The sequence below is a fragment of the Nomascus leucogenys genome, chromosome 11, assembly GCF_006542625.1.
Source record: "Nomascus leucogenys isolate Asia chromosome 11, Asia_NLE_v1, whole genome shotgun sequence".
Classification (NCBI taxonomy): Eukaryota; Metazoa; Chordata; class Mammalia; order Primates; family Hylobatidae; genus Nomascus; species Nomascus leucogenys.
In genome coordinates, this window is record NC_044391.1 from 26,983,838 (window position 1) to 27,008,275 (window position 24,438).

The 24,438-nt window shown below is 38.6% G+C and overlaps 1 long non-coding RNA gene across 1 annotated transcript; it reads right to left on the bottom strand.

Moving 5' to 3' along the window:
* Positions 1–1,537: 1,537 nt before the first annotated feature.
* On the bottom strand, positions 1,538–23,102 carry LOC100607836. Its single transcript, XR_004032391.1, has 5 exons — positions 23,062–23,102; positions 15,822–15,879; positions 6,110–6,321; positions 4,739–4,769; positions 1,538–3,889 (listed from the first exon to the last, which is right to left on the bottom strand). It is a non-coding gene; the product is annotated as an uncharacterized LOC100607836 (long non-coding RNA).
* Between the last annotated feature and the right edge of the window lie 1,336 nt (positions 23,103–24,438).

The following is a 24,438-nucleotide window of genomic DNA, read 5'->3' on the forward strand; positions in this document are numbered from 1 at the left end:
AATGTGTGAACCCTCAGTGAGGTCTGAGTAGCATTCAGTCATTCAGTATCCAGTAATCCTGTCTTGAATTAACACCAGCTTCCCAGATCAATTTCTGACTGGGCGCTTTACATGAGAATCCATTTAGGTCACACTGCTGCCTTTAGAAACAATCTGGAATTCTGAGGAGCCCAGAACATTTATAATTTCTCTCAAGGGAGACGCCTCCCAGCAGCACGGTGCCAGAAGAAGATACACATCCATGGGCCCACCTCTGGCTTCAGCAGGGCTTTGTCCAGCTAAGCTCTGAGAAAGACGGTTAAAAAAAAAAAAAAAAGAGAAGCCCAGCTATCTTCACCTAGGGTCCCCCTGCTTAGTAACCTTCCCAACAGGGGCCACACAACCTTCTTCACTGGCTGCTTGTTTCTCTGAGTGTCGTGCCTGGAGATTCCTCCGAAAAAACGTATCCCAAAGCTGGGCTGCCTAGGCCTCTGTCATTAGGAAGTCCAGGAGCCCTCAGATACCAGAAGCCTGGTGTTTTGAGGGATGGCTAAGAGCTTTGCCCCTGCTGGTACTGGCAGCCTTTATAGCTGGAGACTGCAGTTCAATGCAAAGGGAGCCATTTGACAGTGTTTGCACCTTATCATTTCCAAAGAATCCCTGCTCTTGAGACAATCGGTGCTCTCAGCTGTCTGTCAAGTTCAAGAACTTTTTGTCTTAAGCATATCTGAGTGTTGGGGCTGAGGAAACTAAAGGAAACTCACCACAAGAGACATTATTTGTGGGGCTCAATTTTCCCCACGGTTGTATCTTTCTGCTATTCTTTTGTACCATGTCAGTCTGGGGACATAATTGGCCCTCTTCCTGTGGAACTGGCTCTTAAAATTTTTTATAATTCTGGCCTGGAGCTGCTGGGAGGTCTCTGTTTTGGTGAAACTGCTGTTTCATGGTGAATCAGTCACTTCCTCCAGGCTGCCTTCTTTCTGTCCTGCCACGAGGTCAGGGACACTGCCATTTGGGGACAGTCAGGGCTTTCATCTATATTTCATCTGGCATGGGAGACTGGATGGACACTCCAGTCTGAACAAATAGACCCAAGGGGATTGTTGAAGCTGACACTTGGAGGGGATTTCAGTTCTTTATTATAAACTGTTATATAAAATATATTTTATCCTCCTACCTTGACAAATATACCCTCATAGTGACAAAAAGCAAAGGATATATGTAAAGCTACAGTTTTTATATGTCTGAGGGCTGGCAAAATGTCTGCTAAAGTTATTATTGCATACATCTGGCTTTTCTGTCTATGGGTTGTGATGGTTGAATGAGTAATAAAATGTATACATAACTTATAAACTTGTATTTGTTCCATCAATTAAGTTTTCTTGCCTTTATTTCAGAAAAAGTACTCTGTTGTTATAATCAATATGTTTACATAATTTGTTTTCAACTCATTGTAATTCTTTGAAGGCTTTAAAAATTGCAATTATATTCAAAGTATATTTAAACATATTTTAATGAGAATATATAAATTAAATAGAAAAATAAAATCTAAGTTATTTTATATCTTTATAAAAGTCTTTTAAAATATTCAAAATGATCTATTAACTTTGAAAGGTAAAATCCAAGTTATAATAAATATATGCCAAAATTTCATTTCATATATTAACATTTTAATTAAATCTTGTTTTTATAGCGATAACACTATTCACTTTGTAAATGTTCTATGTCCACCTAGTTACCAATATAAAGAATTGGTACTATGATACACATATGATGCATGCATGCAAATTTAAGGGTAATATGAAATGTTAATATTACAAAATGTTCCTAAATCACTATCTGCAACTTTTCTGAATATTATGTTAATTGAGTAGCATGGGAACCAGGAATGTGAACAAGAAGAGAAGCATGAAAAAGGATTCTTGGCATTATTGAGAAATGACACTTAGTTGTAAAAGAATCTATTGCATTTATGTTATCTTCAGGGAGGAATTTGGTAAGTTTTATTCTTCTCATAACCCAGCACTATTTTTCTCTTACATCCTCCAAGAATTCTGAAGCAACATCAGCATAATCCCTGATTTTTATCAACTTTCAAATTAGGTCACCTTTTCTTTTAAGGATACAGGGAAGAGATACAGAGGGACACTTCCCTAGGACCTGAACAGTATGGTCATGAGAGTGATGTTAAGTGTTATAGACTATGCTGGGCCAGGTCTGAGTGCCACATCCTGAGTGATAAAGGCATCTGTGTGTTCTTTAATACGTTTATTTGTGGGTGATTGTGGTATGTGGAGCTCTCTAAAATATCTCTTGCCCAGATCTATGAAAAGTTCTTGATATATCACCCATCCAAATGTATACATCACATTCTCCGGGAGAAACTACTGCCAACATTTTGGAATATTTCCTTCCAGTTATTTTCTGTCCCTTGATTTCACATAGGATAATATACTTTACATACAGTCTTGTATCTTACTTTCTTGCTAAAGTTACCAGTGGAAAGAGATCTTCACTGACTGACCACTTGGTGCAGGAATTCCTGTCAGATGGGTCAACCAGCCTTACAGAACTAAATTCTTTAAACGTGGGGGCAAATGTTGCCCGGTCATGGAGGCTTACACCGTTGGAGGAAGGATTACGTTATTTTCCTAATGGATATGGCAGAAATTAAACATAAGAAGCATTCGAAACAATTAAATAAAGATCCAGAAATATAGCCGACGCACAGTGTTAGAGGCAGTAGAGGATATTCAAAGAAATACAAGACAGTTTCTGTCTCTCTAGAGGTTTGCTTACAAACAACCAGGCTGGCTTTGTTCTCAGCAACAGGATGACTGATAGCCAAACTCTAAGAAGAAGGATGAATAGGCCATTGCAATGGATTAGCCTGTTCTGGATTAGCTTAAATTTACAGCAGAAAGTTGGGATTTTTAGAGATAATATGGTCCTAGAAACTGCTTTGGAAAATGACATGGCTTTGTCCACTTCCTTTGTGTTAGTAAGGCTAACTACTGTTTACTGAGGATATTATGGACTAAATAAATACTTCATAGGCATTATTTCATTTGAATTTTCATTTAAATTTAAAATTTAAATACTCGTTATTTAATTATTTTATTTGATCAATAACTCCATGAGAAAGGTCTTATTTACTCCCACTTTTAAAAGGGAAAACTGAAACGTGAAGAGGTTTAGTAGCTGGCTTTATGCCACAAGAAGTGGTAGAGATAGAACTATTTCCAGAGGCTGCTGCTATCTAATATTAAGATATAACAGGGAAAACTCTGTTCCTCATCACAGCAGAAGTGGAAAGACTCTTCTGTTGTCAGGTTAGTCAATGATAATCATATTTGTTAGGATAGGTAAGGATGTGCTGCAGTAGCAACAAACCATCAACCTCAGATGCTTAACTCAACAAAAGCATTTTCTCACTCACCCTACATGTCCATATTGTATCAGCTACAGACTCTACTGGGCTCTATTTTCACTCTGGAACCAGCCTGATGGAGAAGTCACTGTCTGAAACATTGTCAGTTGTGATGGCGGAAGGAAAGAGCACTAGAATTTGTATTAACAATTAAATGCTTCTAATCATAATTCATCCATCTGAACTTGTCATGTGACCCACCCAGCCACACAGAAAGCTAGGAAGTATAGTTCTACCATGTACCTTGAAGACAGAGAGTCAGGGATATCTGGTATCAGCATGTTTACTTCAATAGATGTGGGCACCATATGACCAGACTTCCATCTCTGCTACTGATGTGCGGCTAGCAAGTTCTTTCTGCTGGAGCCAGATTGTAGAGGTCACCCGAATGGCAGACAGGCAAGCAAGAACAATCTTCACAGTGCTGGCACCAAGGATGGTGGGGGGCTCAGTGGAACAGTAGGAAGAGTCAGGGACCTATGAAGAAGAATGATAAATGCTGTGGGCCAGGAATCATTTGATTACACTTCATGCATATTAACTTATTCAATCTTCACAACAACCCTATAGGATAGATCCAATCATCCCCATTTTAGAGATGAGAAAACTGAGGTACAAATGTTAAGTAGGTTCCCCCCAAAAAAATAGCTAGTAAGTGGCAATGTGGGATGCAATCGCTGGCAGAATAGGTCCAGAGGTTATGCCCTACAGAGTGTACTCATGTAGCCACTGAGTACATTCTCCTTCCTGCCTGTGGTCGCTGCTCAGAAAGGAATCTGAAAATCATATGCCTGTTTTCAACTTCATCTTCACCACAATGACTTTAACTCTCTATAGAGTGAAGTTCCTTTTCAAAGGCACATCAAACTTAACTGTGCCTTAAGGCATCTCTCTTAACTGTGAAGATGAATGAGCAGCTCTTCATGTGAACCAGAGAAGAGAGCCAGAAACCATAAGGTAAAATGCTAAGTGTGGCTACATGTGTCTCACTCTAAGTCAATAAATAACTGAAGAGAATCACAGGCATGGCTTTATGGATTTGAATTATCTGTGTGTGTATAAACCTTGTTGATTCAGACTCCACTGGAAAGTATAAACACATCAGTGCCATAACCATTATGAACAGAAAAGGCACGGCCACAAGTAGACACAGAAGCCAGCATGGAATTGACAAGAAGTTATTCCACTCACTTACCAAAAAGTGCCTCCCAAATCCTAACTCTTCCAAATGACTCAATTTCACTGGCATCACTGGGTGCCTTAAAAATCCTCTCACCATACAGAAAAGTTACCCATTTATATCCATTTATATGCTTGTTCCATTACCTTGCCCACTTCTTTTTTTCTTGAGGTGGAGCTGTAAATATTAGATTTCATGATTCAAGTCTCTGGAATCCAGCTTTCTAAATTGTCTTACCCTAGTGGAAATGGGAACACCATATCCTACAGTCAGCTGTTATTCCTGTTGAGACTGACAAAAAGCTTATTAAGTGCCTCATAGTATATAGCACTGACATGGGTGCTGCCAAAGTGTCAGGCCTGTGCACTATGCCATGTTCAGCTCAAACAAACTTTGAGGTCCTCCAAATACACAGCAAGTAAATGTTTTGCCAGCTTTGAACATTTGCCACCAAATCACTTGCAAGACAAGGTCATTGCTTATTAAGTCTAGGCAAAATTTTTTAAAAGTCAGAATGACCAATGTTAACCCATTACCAACTATATTGGTTTCCTATTGCTACTGTAACAAATCTCCATAAACTTAGTGGCTTAAAACAAGGCACATTCATTCTCTTACAGTTCTGGAGGTCAGAAGCCTAAAACATGGGTGTTAGCAGGACTGCATTCCGTCTCAAGGCTTCAGGGGATTCCTTGACTTTTTCAGTATCTAGAAGCCCCTCCCTCAATCCCTCCAGCCTCTTGCTTTGATCTTCTCAACTCCTCCTACTCACTCTGAGCCTCCTGCCTCCATTTATAAGGGCCCTTGTGATTGCTTTGGGCCCACCTAGATAAACCGAGCTAATCTTCCCATCTCTACATTCTTTTTTTTTTTTTTTTTGAGGTGGAGTCTCACTCTATTGCCCAGGCTGGAGTGGAGTGGCATGATCTTGACTCACTGCAACCTTCGCCTCCTGGGTTCAAGTGATTATCCTACCTCAGCCTCCTGAGTAGCTGGGACTACATGTCACCATGCCCTGTATTTTCTGTATTCTTAATAGAGACGGGGTTTCACTATGTTGGCCAGGTTGGTCTTGAACTCCTGAACTTGTGATCTGTCCGTCTTGGCCTCGCAAAGTGCTGGGATTACAGGCATGAGCCACCAAGCCTGGCCTCCCATCTCTACATTCTTAATCACATCTGCAAAATCTCTTTTACTCTATAAGCCAACATGTTCACAGTGTACAGGGATTATAATGTGGACTTTTTGTGAGGGGGTAAGGGGGACATTGTTTAGCTTACCACAGCCACCAAGGTTTTTCTGATATGTGATAAGCTGTATAACACTTTATTCTAAAAATCATTATGTATAGACCAGGGAAGAATTGGAAGAAAGGAAAATATCACGTGTAAAGATTACGGTTGAGAATGTCACAATGTTGCTGGTCTTTGGTTTTAGTATCTGGTGTCAAAGACTTACAGAGTTAATTTTTTTCTACCTTTTTTTTTTTTTTCCTCCTGTGGCTGTCATCTGCTTACCTGCAGACCCAGGCTCACTCTGTTGTAGCTCTGGAGTTGGGCATCTCCAAGTTTATCTGTTGCTTTGTGAAGGCCGGATGCTTACTCTCATGGATCCAGGGTCCTCTGTCCTGCTGAGCTCGGTTTCTCATGCGGGGTCTCCCCCTTTTTATGCCATGCTTTCTTCCCACTTTCCCTCCTTGTACAGCAAACACAGCACAAATGTTGGGGTCCTATAAGAGAAGTTGAAGGTGTTATCCTAGACCTTTCAGGCTGGCAGGAGGTGAGGAGGTGGGCACCTATTCCACCAGGCCCTGTGTCTTCTCATTACCGGATTTTAAGCAGCCTCCTTGAGTGAGGTGGGGAAACCAAAAGCAGTGTAAGAGCAGGAGCTTCTTTCTGCTCAGCAGATCACCCCTCTCCCTGATCCTCGGGCCTCTTTTTAATGATTCCACTCCCTGGTTACTAGCTACCCAGCGTGGGTGTCACTTATTCTTGCCTCCAGCACAAGGGGACTTGGTAACCTTGGTATATAATACTAGCCTTTGAAATAAAAAGCTGCACATGAGGCAACTTGCAAATCCCAACTTTTCTGGGACAGGTGTGTGGTTGCAGGAGGAGTTCTTCCTTAAACAAAGGCAAATTTTCCAGTTACGTCAGTTAAACTGGTTCTCACACCAAATATCCCAAGAGTTCTTCTTCTGTGCCCCTGGGAAAGGAAGGCCCCTGAAAAGCACTGTGCGCATGCCTGTGCCTGCCTTATGTTCTTAGGACCACATTCCCACCATTCAACAGGCAGAATTTAGCTAGGATGCCAGCAGGGCTTTTTGACGTGTGCATGCAACTATTTGAGGAAACGTTGGCGCTGGGAGAGTCCAAGCCTGGTAAAAATGACAACTTGCATCTGCACAACCTATTCTAGATTATAGGGCTGGGACTAGGAAGAGACCAGTGAGTTACTAACCTGAGGTGCAAATTTTAAGGGGGTATCACACAGTAATCAATTAATCAAGAAAATAATATTTTGATGGAAGCACTTTTTAAAAATCAAAGTTAATGCAAAATATCTACAGTAAACACAACATCAAATTTTAAAATAAATATTAGTAACAATGCCATGCTATCCTATGAGTCTGAGGCCAAAAGAAAAAAACTAGTAACACTAACCCAAAATATCTCAAGTGTTGATGTTTTGATCATTATGGACTTTTATGCAGTAATTTTTATTTGAAAATATTGCATTAAAATATTATTTATCTTGATTATGGGTTTTTTTGGGACCCCCTTTAATTTTGTGCCCTAAGGTGAGTGGCCGACTCACCTCACTCTAGTGCCAACCCTGTAATACAAAGGGCAGTTTGGAGGCTTTAACTCATTTGAGCCTTATGACTATTCTCTAAGGTGGACATGGCAAGTATTCTTACCTGCATTTGACAGTAAAGGAACTAAATCCCAAAACTAAAGGCACGACTTGGCCAGGACTACATGGCACATGGTGAAGGTGAGATTAAAAATGAGGCCTAACAACTCTGAATCTGGGGATCTTTCCATGACACCAGAGAGTCTCAATCCCCAGCGTACCAAAAAATAATCAGGGGAGTTGTTAACATTCAGAGTCCCAAGTGCCAACCACTGAGACTGTGATTCAGAGGGTCTAGGGTGGAATGCAATAGTCTACATTTCATTTAACAAACACACTAGCTGATTTTGACATCAATGAGCTACGAACCAGTTGGGGCAACTCTGTAAGGACTCCAAGGCAGATGTCCCCAAGCTATGTCTGCAAGAGCTTGCTGTTCTTATCATTCACATTTCTTCTTGTAAGAAGATATCTGTACTTCATGTGGGTTAAAATATTACTTTAGTAAGGGTAACCTCAGCTAATTAACAAATAGCAATCTTCAACCCATCATCCCTATTGTTAAGCAAGGGAGAGCATGGTCTTCTTAATCCACAAGACCAATGTACTATGAGGCATGAGAGAAGAAGAAAAATCTGAAAAATGGGGGACCGCTCCCATTAGATGGGAGTCCTGAGAAATCATGGGTCTGCTTGTGGGCACTGGGTGCGTGGGATGAGTACCTCAAAAAGAAAGGGAAAGGGACTTCAAAGACAAACTTGGTCTACTTAATAATTTCTCTTGTACTGGTTAGAAATGAGAAGTTAATCCTTTCTGTCAAGGTAGTTTCTACATCTAGATCGAGTAAGAGAAAGAGTTATAAGAAAAATTAGTACTTTTTAGCTTAATGCTTGTGGAAATGGTACCTTAAGTTGACAATGCAATAGTAGGGCCATAAAGGCATAAGAGAAAGTTGAGCTGAATATGTGACTACAATGCAAGTAACTTGAGAAAGAATGTTGTCAATGCTGCCAGGGAAGACTTTCTGCTTGAGGTCAGAAGGATGAAAATCAAGCAAACAAATAAAAATATTTAAATTGGATTCTTAAACCATTCATCTCTGAAAAAAATAACATCTAATATTTTCTTTTCTATCAACTGCCAGCCATGTGGATTTTACCAACGCTTTTCATCAAGGAGGACAATTTCCAGTTACCCCATCCTTAGTGGTTACTGTAGCCTCACATAGCTTGATTCTGGCAAAGAGCATAATTCCATGCCAAAATGAAATGTATTGGCCTGTTTTGTTCTTTGGGCTGTGAGTAAAGGAAGTGGCAAAGGGAGCCAGTTTTCTAATAATTGAAGTGAAAAGAAGTTGGCCTCAATGAAGTTTTTCATCTCAGGTGTTCAGATTGCCCTCCTTCTCTGCCTCCTGGGATGTGCGTCCAGATACAATCTTAATGTATTGAGTCTGGGTGGCTATAGACCTGAATAGTAACAAAATTGTCAGGGCCGCCTGCACATTTGAAAACAGTATGTCTTCAAAAATCGCACTTGGCAGATGATCGATTGGACACAAACCTCTAAGCAACACCAAGCATGATGTTGACATTTTCAGAGGTACTGTCACAGTGCCGCCAGAAGAACACATGAACACTCCTCCCTTACTTTGTAAAATATGCCTGCCTATTGCTTTGCTCCATTCCTGCTCACTGATTATTTTCCATTGCTCCCTGGATCCCCTATCAACCAGAACAATGGTTCTCAAACATTAATGGCATCAGAATGACCTGGAGTGCTTGTTAAGCTACAAATTGCTGGGCCCTACCCCTAGAATTTCTAACTTGGGAAGCCTGTGTGGGGCCAGACAATTTTCATTTGTAGTAAGTTCCCAGTTGATGCTGATGCTAATGAAGACCTTGACAGCCACCAATCTAGAGTGATGGGTCTAAAACATTAGAATCACCTAGGGAGCTTTCATGAAAATACTGATGCCCAAGTTTACCCCAGGCCAATTAAATCAGACTGTTTGAAGATGGAGCCTGTATTAGTTTTCTAGGGCTGCTGTACCAAATTACCTCAAACTGAGTGGCTTAAAACAACAGCAATCTCTTCTCTCACAGTTCTGGAGGCTGGAAGTACCAAGTCAAAGTGTTGGCAGGCCACCATCCCTCAAAGGCTCCTGGGGGGGGCACTGCTTGTAGCTCCAGCTGTGGCCAGCAGTGTTTGGCCTTCCTTGGTTTGTAACTGTATCACTCCAGTCTCTGTCTCCACCTTCACATGCACACGGCCTGTGTGTATCTATGTCTGTGCGCCCTCTCCTCTTTTCATATGGATGACAATGACTAGATTTAAGTCTTACCGTAATCCAGTATGACCTTTCCTTAATTTATGCCTTAATTATATCTGCAAAGACCCTATTTCTGAGTAAAGTCATATTCTGAGGTTCTTGGTGGACATGAATTGTGCAGGGGCATTGTGAGGAGACACTATTCAATCCTGTACAGAACCCTGACTTGACTGTACGATCCCTGAGGGCCAGATCCATGTGTGTCCAACTGCCTTGGAGAGTCTGGAACAGAATGGGATGAAAAAAAATTTCTTGAATGGATGAGCCTGTATACCCTCTACTTCCAATTCACAGTCATCACAACGTAACAGATGAAAAACACTCCTCATTTGTCTTAAAAGCTTGTTAAACTAACTGCAGATTTCAAGGACTTTAAAGCGTTTATCTGTATGACTATTCAACTCTAAATTAAAGACCTTTCCTCAAACAACAAAAGATATTGAAGGTATTTCTTTGTAGAAAGACCTGTATTCTGTTCCTCAGGGCATTTTATAGGGAACATACCTATAAACAGCCCAGATTACACACTTTTGAGAGCTTTTAATGATAAGAAACAATGTTTTTGAACTTCCCATTATGAACTAGAAATAATATTTTCACATGAAACAAAAATGCTAAATTACTTAACTGCCTCCCTAGAGTTTTAAGTTTTGTACAGTGTAAATGATTGTTTTCCAGGAATTAAGACCACAGGGGTGTCTCTTTAAAATGCCTGCAATATAAAGCAGGAGGCAGGATGCCTGTTGTCTGAATTTCAGTTGGAGAGGTGATTATTCATGGGGTCGGTGTGGGGGTGGACTAACATGCAAGCCACAAGCCCAAGTCAAATGTGGTCACATTGGAAGGTGTGATGTGGATTGTCAGTCAGTTGGAAATCAGAGCGAGTGAGGCTTATTTTGGATGAGGTGGCATCTCAGGATCACAATCAAAATTGTCCAAATGGCTTTATTTTGGATCCGTTATGCCAATATCGGATACGGGGGTGGTTTGTGGGGGGTTCTTTGAAGACCACTCTGTGACTCCCTGCAATGGTAGTGGATACAGTGGGACATAAAACTGAACTCAGGATTAGGAGCCCTGGATTCTGGTCTCAGCTCCAGCACGCAGGATCTCTGAGATTACTTGCAGTTTTTAAGAACACTGATGTGGGCTATACAAATGTAATGAACGTCTACATTCATGTATCTCGCTTTGCATTGCTGCATCTGCTTTACAGAGGTATCTCTTTTTTTCTTTTAAAGAGAGAGGTTTGGTTACTTATTTAGATTGTTAGAAGTATTTTCTCATCAGTGAATTCTGGCTTTGACTCCTTTTCAATAAAAAAAATTCTTCTTATATTAACCAGGAACATGATAATGTTTAGAAGTTATGAAAGTATCTAAGTGTTTTTATAACATTTATGATATTTTAAAAATTCTTTCTAACCACACACTAATAGTTATGATAATTTCCAGTTTTCTTTCTTAACCAGAGGCAGTGGTAGCTTTTCAACATGTCTTACTTCTCCCTTGAACCTCCTTCTCTATCAATGAACTGAGAGGACTGAAATCATCTGGGCATTTGTGAGCAAACTGTCAGCTTTCTGAGAACTTGGAAGTTTTCTCACATCTTATTAGTTTATTTAGTCGTAAAGATTCTTTAAGATAAAAATCAAACACAGTCAAGTGTATGTGACAGATGTTTCTGGGATTTGGGCTAGAGGCACAGGCAGGAAGGGAAGCTGTCAGTCAAAGGCAGCCTCATATTTACTGCTGCGTTTTTTCCTGATTTTTAGACTTTGCATAAGGAAAGGGGTGCCCTTCCTGCATGAGCGAGGCATGTCTTTGCTCTCTGACAGCTGCTGTACCTCTTCTTTGAAGTTATTCTCTGGCATGCAAGATACACAGGAATATATCTGAAGTCTAATTCTGTCCAGGGAAAAAGTTCAAATTGAAGAGTAATTTTTTTTAACTGTAAAGAAAACTAATATTTGTGGAGCATCTACCAAGTACAAAAAGAGTGCTACATGTTGTTTCTTTTAGTTCTCATCATTGCACCTTTTTACAGACAAGAAAAAGAGGCACACAGCTAGTAAGTGGCAGGTCCTATGTTTGAATTCAGGTGTACAGATTCCACTTGTTTCTTGGAAGCACTTACTTGGTTTGACCTCAGTGTTTACACAGTCTTTGTTTATGACATTCATTTTTCTATTTGGAAATATACATAATATAAACTTAACCATTTTAGCCATTGTTGAGTATACATTTCAGTGGCATTAAGTACTTTCACATTGTTCTGCAACTGTCACCACCATCTTCTCTAGAATGCTTTCATCTTTCCAAACTGAACTCTGTACCCATTAAACAATAACTTTCCATTCCCCTCTCCCTGCAATCCCTGATAAACTCCATCTACTTCCTGTCTCTAGGCATTTGACTATTACAGGTACCACATATAAGTGGAATCATACAATATTTGTCCTTTTGTATCTGGCTTATTTTACTTGGTATAATGCCCTCAAGCTTCATCCATGTTTTAGCATGTATCAGGGCTTCATTCCTTTCTTTTATTTTGAGACAGAGTCTCACTCTGTTGCCCAGGCTGGAGTGCAGTGGTGTGTTCACAGCTCACTGGAGCCTTGACCTCCCAGGCCCAAGTGATCATCCTGTCTCAGCCTTCTGAGTGGCTGGGACTACAGGTGTGCGCCACCATGCCCGGCTAATTTTTTGTAATTTTTTTTTTTTTTTTTTTTTTGTAGAGACAAGGTTTTGCCATGTTGGCCAGGCTGGTCTTGAACTCCTGGGCTCAAGCGATCCACCAGCCCTGGCTTCCCAAAGTACTAGGATTATAGGTGTGAGCTACTATGCCTGGTGCATTCCATTTTAAGGGTGAATAATATTTGCACGTGTGTGTGTGTGTACACCCCATTTTGTTCATTCCTTCATCCTTCAATGGACATTTTGGTTGTTTCCATCTTTTGGCTATTGTGAATCATGCTGCTCTGTGAACATGGATGTACAAATATCTGTTCAAATCCCTACTTTCAATTATTTGTGGTGTATATTCAAAAGTAGGAATGCTAGAGCATTAGAATGTTTTATTTGTTTTGAGATGGAGTCTCACTCTGCCACCCAGGCTGGAGTGTGGAGTGCAGTAACGCAATCTCGGCTCACTGCAACCTCTGCCTCCTGGGTTCAAGTGATTGGCATGCCTTAGCCTCCCAAGTAGCTGGGATTATAGCCACATACCCAACTAATTTTTGTATTTTTAGTAGAGACAGGGTTTCACCATGTTGGCCCCGCTGGTCTCGAACTCCTGACTTCAAGTGATCTGCCCACCTTGGCCTGGGATTACAGGCGTGAGCCACGATGCCTGGCCTAGAATGTTTTTAAAATATATATAAAAATGTTAATTGAAGCTACCATACTCTCAAATACATTTTACATTTTTTTTGAAAATGCATTTCCTATCCAAGTTACCAACTTTCTCATTTCTCTGGGTGATACCAGCGTTCTTCCAGCTTTCCAAGCTTGAGATCATGATGTCACCTTGGACAATTTACTAGTGCCCTTCTCCTATAGTCTGTCATATACCATTGTTTATTTCTTCAAGGTATCCTCAAGATTGGGTTATTTTCATTAACTCTGCCATAACCTCAGCCCAGGTCTGATCACTGTGGATCACTCCAACAGCTGCTTGATACAGCTCCATGCTTCCAGACCATTTCCTACCAAACCTCCAATATCATTGTGGGGGTGGTTTTCCTAAACACTTCCTTCATCATGTCACTCCCCACTCAAGAATCTACAGTGGCATTAAGTTCAAGTAGTAAATTAATTGATTCCCTCTCATCTGTGCAACACTATTTTACACATCTTCCTTGCCTTCTTCTCTACTCCAAGGGCTCTCTTTAATATTAGTCTTATAAGCCAAGTTATTTCCCCAATCTATGCCATTGCTTTCTACGCACCTAATCTCACAAAACCATTTCCTATTGCTCTTCAAAACATATAGGTTATCCATTTATTTCCTACATTTATTAGTTTTGCTTCCCCCTAACCACATGCTGAACTTCTTGAGTATAGGATTTTTGTCCTGTACTTTTTGTGGGAATCCTAAGATTCTGGATAGATATGTGCTTGCTGGCTCATGAAATAAGACAGAGTAACAGGAAGACACAAATTGCAAAAGGTGGAGACAGAGTTATCAGAGCCCTTAGGAAGAAACTCCTTTACACCCAGGAGGAAATCTCTCATAGTGGTTGTCAAATAACAGAATAGAAAGAGTTCAGCTTAAGTAGTTCCTTATGCATCTTTTGCATTGTGGTGTACAAACTCGGGCCAGTGAATTTTCAAGGCAAAATGCTACCCAGGTGAGTCTGTTTCTCATTTTAAATAATTCTCAAAATATGTGAAATACTTAATAAGTGTTCCTGCTCTTCTCCTAAGCATTTTGATTACATCAAATCCTAGAAACACAGCATTCTAAGAAATTTGAAATGTTCTTACTACTGTAAAGTTTGGGAGCTTTTCTCAAAGTAGCTTTTTGGTCCCGTTAATAAAAAGATTTTTTTTTTTTACTTGAGAAGGGCTTAGGAGGGACAGTTTCACACCTTATAGTAATTTCATAAATGCATAATTTGACACTAAGTTGGGAATACAAATCATTTTTCTGTAAGCAGACATGACATCCAGAAAGTTAACCCCAGAATCTGGCATGCCCTCCTCTTACATTAGGATCACAACATTGACCAATTCAAGTTTAAGAACAGAATATGTCACAGAAGGTCAGATAAGTGAGAGCTACAAAAACTCAGAGAGATAATGAGAGAGAAGGGGGTGAAGAGACAGCAAGAGGGAAAGAGAGAGGGTGGGAGAATAGCATTGGAAGAATATTCTAATGATATTTCAGGCCACAGAAATATTGTGAAATATAACATTAATTAAAGACAACCAGAATTTTTTGGTTATGGATAATGAATAAATAAAATCATGCAGCCAAATTAGCTCATTTCCATCTCCTATTTATAGACATTGTATTTAGATAGACTTTTTCACAAATAAATACCAAATTTAGAGCTAACATGACTGAAGGCATGTCTGCTTTCTGTTCTCTTCTCTTTCACTGCTCTTAGGTGAGTCAAATAAGCCTCAGGGCCTTTACTTTAAACTGATATTCTTCTAATTCCTGTTAATGCAATCTGTAAGAGAGGCATTAGCAATGTATTTTGAGGACTCCTGATAGTAAAGTGCTGTTCTAGCCACTACTGCAGTTATGAAAGTTAAAATTTAAAAATATCCACCATTGTACCAACATTTAATTAACAGTACTCTATCACTGTCAGCACCAGAGGGCCTTGAATAAACTATTGTTGTGGCTTGGTTGACAGACAGCTTGTCAGGAAATGATCAGTATTGGCCATGATTTAGGGCTAATTTCATGGATATTTTCCAGTTTCCTCGATCTTCCTTTCCCCTCTTCCAAACAAAAGTGCTTCTGAAAATTTCTGTTTAACATCTTTCACTTTGAATAAAGAAAACACAAAACATACCCCTTGCAGCTGGTATTGGTGAAATTACTTCTCTGGAGAGACCAGCAGATGAGGGTCTTGTTTGAGAGGCACCAGGCAGAGGTTTCATTCTGTATCAGAGACCACACTCAGACCTGCAACCTGAGATCTGTCTCTCCCCCTCCCTTCACCTACCTACACACACATACACCACCTAAATGAACACAGATGGCTGGCACCCAGAGTAGGCATCTAGGAAAACAGCCGCAGGCCTCTCTGTTTGCTGTCATTTCATTGTACAAACAGACAGCCTTCGAGATGCTGGTGTTGTTTCTTAATCTGAGGTCATTCTTGTTTGGAAGTTTACCCACTTCCTGTTGAGAAATACAGCAAAAGCATCAAATACCCAGAGTTCAATTTGACTAAAACCAAACGTTCATTTTAACTTGTTAGATAGTTAAAATCATAGTCATAGTACACTCAAGGTATACTAACTCATGTAGAGGATTATATTTAATGAAAGCCATATATTGATACAATCCATATCAGTTCCTACCTAGCAATACATGTTCTTCCTTCAGAGCTGCATAGCATCATCTGATGTGTTTGTTTCTCTGTGTGAAATAAATTAATTATTCAAATGTAATATAAAAGAGTGTAAAGCCAAACTTCACAAATGCTGAAAAATAATCTAAATCTTTATACCTCCCCCCCATCAAATGGAACATATGTTTTCTCCTATTTATTTCTGTATAAAATATGTAAACAATTACCTGGATTTGGAGGACATAATTATGAAGAGGTAGATATCTAAAAGGTTATTACTGATTTATAGAACTCTCTAGTTTAATAGAAGACAGATTTAGGAATAAGAAAAAAAATACTGCTTTCTCCAGGAACAATAAATGTCTCAAAGGGGAAACGTAAGATTTAAGAGTAATTTTTATTAGACATATATACTACAGTTTGTGAATCTAGGAGGTGTTTCTCATTTAAACGATTTCTATGTAATAAAAATTTTGTAGAGCTATCTCACACTTTGTAGTATATTTTATATGTCTCGAAATGCAGTGATTAAATTTCATTTCAAGGGCATTTTTTTAAAGTCTGAATTCCTCAATTTCCCTTCATGGATTTATAATTCTCAGCCTGAAGATTAAATACCATATTAACAAGTATGAAATATTTATTTAAGCAAGAAATTGAGCTTAATTCTCCCTGGCATGTGTGCATATTCTTCCTGTGTCTCCTATACACACACACATGCACAAGAGCATGTACACACACACACACACACACACACACACACTCTGTCATACACACACTTTCAACAAATTCATCTAATGTTGAACAATGTAATAATGCTTAATATTAGTATGATTCTGCATAATAAAAATTAAACCTTGCACTTGGGAGGATCTTAATACTTTAGCTTCATAGGTTGTTAAATTACAGTTGCAATGTATTTATGCAAGAGTAATCTAATTTTCAATATTCAGAAGATTGCATGGCTCAGAAAAAAAAACAAAAAAAATCAAATTTTTTTCTTTTAGGGAAAGTTTTAATTTACCAAGTCATTCACAAAAGCCTTAATCATACCTTAAGCAGGATTTTAAATTATACAAAAGCTTCCTAACTTGTGGCTTTTCATAAAGATTGGCCCAGTGTCAAGAATTCAAAAACCAAATATTTTCAGAAGTGAAAAACAAAAAGAAAAATAAAATGGTACATGCTTAAATTGATACATGTATTTAATAACATCCCATAACCACATACATAAACCTGTATAGTCTGTAATGTATCACATTTGTTACTCCTTTTAATCTGACTTACAGCTGAGGACTGCTTTATAACTAAGACTGGCTTTCAGATATAATAATAGCCAAAGACTTCAACTTCTGGCTAAGATGGAGTAACGTGGACTGGATTTATTCTCCCACCCTGAGCAACTAGAAAACTGGACAAAAAATGTAAAACAGCAATTTTTAGACATTGGACAGTAAGGAGCACAGGACTCTCATCCCTGAGAGAAGAGAAACAAACAAGATGAGTCCTATGATTGCACCAGTTTAATGACCAAAGTATTTCCAGACTGGGAAATTACAAACATAAGGGAACTAACAGGTGATGGAACTAACAGATGAAGACTTCAAACACTTATTATATTCTCTATGTGCTAAAAATTTTAGAGAAAACACAAGCCTGATGAAGAGAGAAATAGAAAATATAAAAAGGATCCAAATAGAACTTTTAGAGATGAAAAATAGAACATCTGTAATGAAGAGTAATAATAGCTAAAATTTAATGAATTTTAAACGTGACAAGGTGCCAGGCCCTGTGCTGAGTGTTTTACATGCAGCATCTCATTTAACTACAGCCTTTCTCCTATAAAGCAGGTGTTACAGATGAGGATGCCAAGGATTGGAAAAGACAAATAATTGTACATTGTAGAGCTGAAACTTGAAACCACATGGCCCACCTTCTAGGCTCATGCTTTTAAGCAACATTCCTATTGTTTATAGCAATGTTTGCAATAAAATATAATTTAGTCTAAAGAATGAACCTTATCTACAGATGTTTATTGAAATTCATAGAGAATCTCACTAAAAATGACGTCGTTTTGTGTGTGTGTGTGTGCACGTGCACATGTGTCTGTGTAAGTGTGCACACACACGCATGTGTGCATGTTGGTATAGATTTGCTAGAGATCAGATAGGTTTTTCTGAGAGTGTTGTAAGGTTTGAGATGGAGAATGATTGAACTTATTTCTATTCTGCTGTTTTCTCAGGAAGATACGATAGAGATGAATTGAGGGAAACTTGCAACTTAATGGTAGAACAATACAGTATAAGATTGTTCAGAGCTTTTTTCTTGCTGTTAACGTATTCTGCAACTGATACTTCAAGTGTGCCAATAAGAAGAAGAATATAATATTAGCTAAAGTTTATCAAATGATTGTTGTGTGTCCTGCTCTGCTAACATACATGTGTTACCACATTTAATTCTTTGAGGTAGCTTCTATCCCTATTTATAGCATCGAGGAGCAGGGAGATGTTACCTGACTTGTCCAGGTAACCCTGTAACCTTGACAAGGTTACATAAAGGTCATACAAAGTATTTCTTGTAGAGAATCATTCTTGAAAATGAATTTAATAATAGTTTCTGTCCCATTATAACTTTTCTGTATAAGACGTTTATTTTAATAGGTTTTCTATAAAGTCATTTTATATAAAGATTATTTAATAGACTAGCCTTAACTATAATAGACACTATCCAACTGATAAAGAATGAAGCACATAGGTTTTTCAAAAACCAAAATGTATTAATACTCTGGTGTGAATACATCAATGAAGTAATCATATTTGTTCTCAAAAGTACCTTAACTTAAATAATGGGTTTATCCTGAGATTAAAATATTTCAGCTTCACAATTTTTGAAGTCCATAGTTATGTCAAGAAATTTCTGTTCCTGAATAATGCCTACATACCTAATTCAGCCTAATGCCCTTATACTAAGACTATTAGGCAACAACAGTAATTTGCCACTTTTTCATTCCCTGCAAGTAAGATAGAAAGTCCATTTGAGTGATCCATTTCAGGTCACAGAATAAGTCATTAATAAAATTGAGACTGAGACTCTCATAAGTAGATTCTTGCTGTAATACTCCATCCCTTTATAAGAGCTACTTTTCACTCACAGAAAGTGAGTAGCCCTCTGCCAGGTGGCAGTTGGCTGAATGTGACTCACAGCAGGCAGGAGGGAACTGCATGAGAGTTCCTTATGTATCTTGAACAAAGTGAGTAAATTTTATTCCAACGAGCATTTACTAAATGTGATGCTGTGCACATTCTAAGTTAAAGATGGAACTACTAAGTCCTGATGCTATCCTAATTGTCTAAGCCAGGCATCTACTTAACAAATAAACAAACAAGTTAGTTGTGCCTATTTTAGTTCCAACTCCACCACAGAAAATCAGTCACATGAGTAGTCACTAGGCATAGAGTGGAAAAACAAACATTTGATCGGATTGTGGCAGTCACTTGTAGGCTAGATGCATTTCTATTGAGTATATCAGGAACCAATTCCTACAATCTGGATTTCATGGGCTAGAAAAAGGTTTTTTGTTTTTGTTTTTGTTCTGTTTTAAATTGCAGACCAACATAGATCAAGTAGAATAAAAACCAAAGAACAAACCACCATCAAATATCACCATCAACACATACTTTGTTTAACATCAAATAATTAGTAGGGGTATAATCTTTTGTCCTTATCAGAATAAAGGATAGTTACTTAAATTGAATAGATTTAGTTTTGTGAAAGAAAATTCATTTAATTTTCCCTGTTCTTCTCATTTTTACATGAACCATGAAAAACCTTGTCAGTCTGGCACCCCTTTGCAAATAGGAGTTTAAGAACCCTTTCCACAGATAAATTTTAGTTTCCATGATATAAACAACCCTGGACTAAAAAGAGAGAGGCGAAGCCACACACCCAGGGCAGTCTTGAGGATACAGTGTCAGCAAAGGGGACACTGGCCTGCTGATCAGGCCTTAGTCTCTTTTGGTGGCCGCATCGAAGGCAGGTGGCTCTCAGGACCAAGTGGGTCCTCTTTGGATATGAAGAACGGCAACCTGTGAAAATGCTGTGATTTCACTACTTACTACCTGTGTTTTTTTATGAGTTCAAACGTTAAGGAAATATGTCTCACGAATGTAACTACCAAATAATCGAGTCTATATGAACTTCACTCAGGCCAGTCGTCATACATTTTTTTGGATGACAAACTACTTTGAGAATCAGATGAAAGCTATGAACTTTCCTCCCAGAAAACTGCACATATGTGTCCACCTAAGAATATTTTGTGCATATTCCAGGGGGACCTCTGAACTCCGTAAATGGATTCCAATTTAGAGATCTCAGTTTTAGTGCATGAAGGGATTTGAGGTCTTCACCACTGCTATTCCAACTTATCTATGCTTCCTTATACTGCTTTAGTTTCTACTTAATTCTCAAAAAGCCCTTCATGATTATCTTTGCTGCAGCTTCTTCTCGTATCCTCTAGCACATGTTCCCAGAGAGGAGGTTAGATTTTCATCTTGGCTCCTGGATTTCACTCCTTCCAGCTCCCTGCCAGGCCTGGACTACATTTGGCTGTGGTCCTGAAAACCTTTCTAGCTCTTAACATCTTTCCTTCAAAATCTGGATCTTGTTCTTACTCCTTTTGCCTCAGATTTATACCTAGCTACAATTGGTTTTTGTGAAAAAAGTCTGCCTCTTATAATGAAATCCCAAAGAACCAAGATGTTACCATCAGTTGACCTTTACATATTACTGTAGCCTAAAGACTATTGTGGTGCTCTTGGCAGAGATCAGACTTCTTGAATATCATGGCAAGTTGGAATCAGACCTAAGGTCACTATTACCCCTGTGCACAGTCTAAGTAATGGCCAAGATTCTCAGTTAGTGGGTAGAGCTAGTCTGTCCCCTCCAGTCCTGGTTTACTCTTTTCTCCATCCTGCCTTGCCACAGAAGTCTCAGTAGGTCTGAAAGTTACGATGACATCCAGAATTGATGTTAAGTCCACTTCTCTATATGGAAATAAATGGTCAAGGCAGGTTTTAAAATGTTTTCTCACTGACCTTTAGTAATATTAACTCCTAATTAGCAGGGAGTGGATCTGAGCAACATGTAATTGGCTAGCCTTCTTCAACTCTCTGATTTAGGGCATCTTAGTAGTATATAGACCTTTCACACACACACACACAAAAAAACCCAATCTTTTTTGATTAATCATTAACTTGAGGCTAATGAAGATTGTTCCACGAAGTTATTGAATTCAATGATGATAAATACATGCCTTAATGTTAGGAAAGACTAAAAACCATCCAAATGTGGTGGACATCAAGCTGTCATTGAGCACACTGAACTCTGTTAACTAAAATTTATTGGATGTTTAGTAAGTACATAATAGCTCAGTAAACATGTTAGTATTTTCATTATTATGTGTGCCAAACATACTAAGTGCTTTATGTGAATTATTATTATTTTTTAATAATTTCGACTTTTACTTTAGATTCAGGTGGCACTTGTGCAGGTTTGCATAATGCCGATGTTTGGGGTACAATTAATCCCATCACCCAGGTACTGAATGTAGTACCCAATAGTTAGTTTTTCAACCCTGACCATCCCCCTTCCTCCCACTTCTAGTAGTCCAAAGTGTCTATTGTTATAACCCATCTTTATATCCATGAGTACCCAATGTTTAGGTCCCACTTACAAGTGAGAACATGTGGAATTTGGTTTTCTGTTCTTGTGTCAATTTACTTAGGATAATGGCCTCCAACTGCATTCATGTTGCTGCAAAGGACAAAATTTCATTCTTTTTAATGGCTGCATAGTAGTCCATGAAGAACTTGTGCCATATTTTTTTTATCCAATCCTCTGTGGACTATTTTATTTAATTTTCAGAAATGCTCTCTGAGGCAAGTACTATTATCTCCAGTTTAAAGTAAGCTTAGAGAGGCTAACCTGCTTAGGATCATTAGTAGAGCCATAAATCAAATCCTGATTCTGGGGCCTAGGCTCTATACCACTGTAGTATATGGCATCTTTATCACACAGAAAATTTTCCTCGTAAGATCCTCTCAGAGTAATGTAGATCTTTAAACAAGGCCTTTGTTCATTTGCTGTGGATAGGTAGTGGCAGTCTGGAACACTGGTAAAGACTGCAGATCCTGGAGTGAGTCAGACTAGGTTTGATTCCAGGCTGTACCACTTACCAGTTATAAGACTTACAGCATATAAATTTAATTCTCTGTGCCTCAGTTTTCTATTTGTAAAAATGGATCATGACACCTATCTCACAAACTTGTGAGAATTAACACATGTAAAATGTTTATAATACTCCCCAATTTACAGTAAATGTTCAAAAACACAAGCTACTATTATTTGGGTTATGTCAAAATAGCATAATACATTCTCCATTCCTTTATTTTCTGATGACAGAGTAAATTCCAGAATAGAAAATTTCTCTAGCTAACAATTTCATGCTCAAATTCACTGATATGCTACAGTAATTCATTCAACACATGTTTGAGTTCCTTCTACATGTAAGGCATTGTGCTTGGCCCTGGCCATCTTGTTCTGAGGTAGGGGCCAAATGCATGTGGACAGTTATATAACTTCACCATAAGAGGCATTCTATAATAGGTGATTAATTCTGTTTCAGTCTGAGAAATGGCTTGGATCTCTCAGTTTCTCTAGGAGCCTCTCCCTTTTTCAGGCCAATCTAAGACCCGGCAGTGCTGATTCCCTTAAATAATGATTGGCAAGGTCTTCTAACACCCAAGCATTGATCAAATGCTGAATAAAATAACCCTGGATGGTCAGCAACAGAATACACTGGTCATTATTTCTCTACTAGAAGCATAAGCTTATCTTTAGATATGCAAGCTCTCCAAAATGGCTATGATCAGCTCAGTTGTTAAAAACATGCCTATTTAGTGAGTTGTTAAACTCTTTGATCCCCATTATAACCTCCAAGGACCTATCAATCTATATGCTATTCTGTTTTATAGTTATTATTATTATTGAACAATGAGCATTTGGCATCTGAGAGCTCTGGAACTCTGTCTTTTTTAATATAATAGCACAGACTTGAAAGTAAAAACCTGCTTGCTATTCTGAAAACCTCTTCTTGCTGGTTGTCCAAGTCACCACTGCAACTTTTTTCCCAGCAGGCAAAAAGCCCTGATTACCTTTTGTAGGAGAAAAAGGATTAGTCTAGGAAAACTCACCACTTTTGTTTTCATCTCGGAGACTGCATATCATGAATTGCATAAGTCACTGTGACGAATAAATCATTGAGAGAAGCTAGTCAATGTCCCTGGAAGTTTCTATTTCATCTTCTCTTAGATATCTGGTGTGCTGAAATAACACAGGGTTTCCTAAATCTTAGCCTCATTTATTTTCAGCATCAGAAGGACCCTTAATGACAGGGCCTTTATGAAGCATTAGAAAATTCCAGGGCCAATAAATATTCTGAACAGAAAGTGCTGACTTGAAAATTCCCTAAACTGAGGATTGCTGCCGTTACAGCTGCGTGAGCTCTGACAATAGTTGTTGGTAAAGTGCATGGGGTCAGAGTTCACCATGACCTTTTCTTCAGCTAGAAGAGTAAGGGATGACTGACCACAGATACAACCCAGATACTGTGGTACTGCCCAAGTATCCAGTTCACAGAGATCCTGCAGTGCTCACAGCTCCTCACTTCCTATTGGGTTGGCCATGGAACCCATGGGTATAAATCCTTTCTGTTTTCATTTCCCTGCTGCAGGTAGTAGTTCTTAAAAGTTCAGGAGGAAAGGGTTCCCTTTAAGGGTCTGATGAAGCTTTGCATTTTCTTCTTAGAAATATGCACATATGGAGAATATCTTGAGTACAACTTCAGGGAATTTGAAGACTTTCTGAAGTCCATGTCAGCACCCCCTGGGGTCCAAACATCAAAGGTATGTTGTTTGAACAAGTACAGTTCCTGGAATTTATTTTTATGGTTTTCACATCATATCCTTTCCTAAAGTGACCCCTTTTCTTATAGAATCTGCAACTCTTGTCTTAGAAAAACTACAAGCAGAGACTCCTAAGCAAAGCTTGGTGTCTAAATTCCTCTTCCCCACTTTATTTTTCCCCAGTTAGGTTTTTTCAAAAACTTTTTATTATGGAAAATTTCAAACATATAAAATAATATAACAAATCCCTATGTGCTCATGAACTGATTCAACAATTACCAGGTTATGGCCAATTTGATTTCATTTACGTCTATACCTCTCCTCATATTATTTCATCAATTAGTTACTGAAGTATAACATATGTTCTTTCCTTATTATCTTGAATCAAAACCTATATACTAATTCATTTATAAATACCTTATTTACATAAGAAATCATGCAAATTATAAGAAAAGCTACAGTACCATTTTCAAACCTAAAAACATCAAGCAATTCCTCATATCATCTTACAGTGTTCATATTTTCAATGATCTCATAAATGTCATAAAAGCATTTTAATGGTTCATTTGATTATATCAGAATTCAAGTAAAGTTTCCATGTTATGATTTCTTGGTATGTTTCTGAAGTCACTTTTAATCTGTGAATTCTCTCTCCTTTCTTTCTGC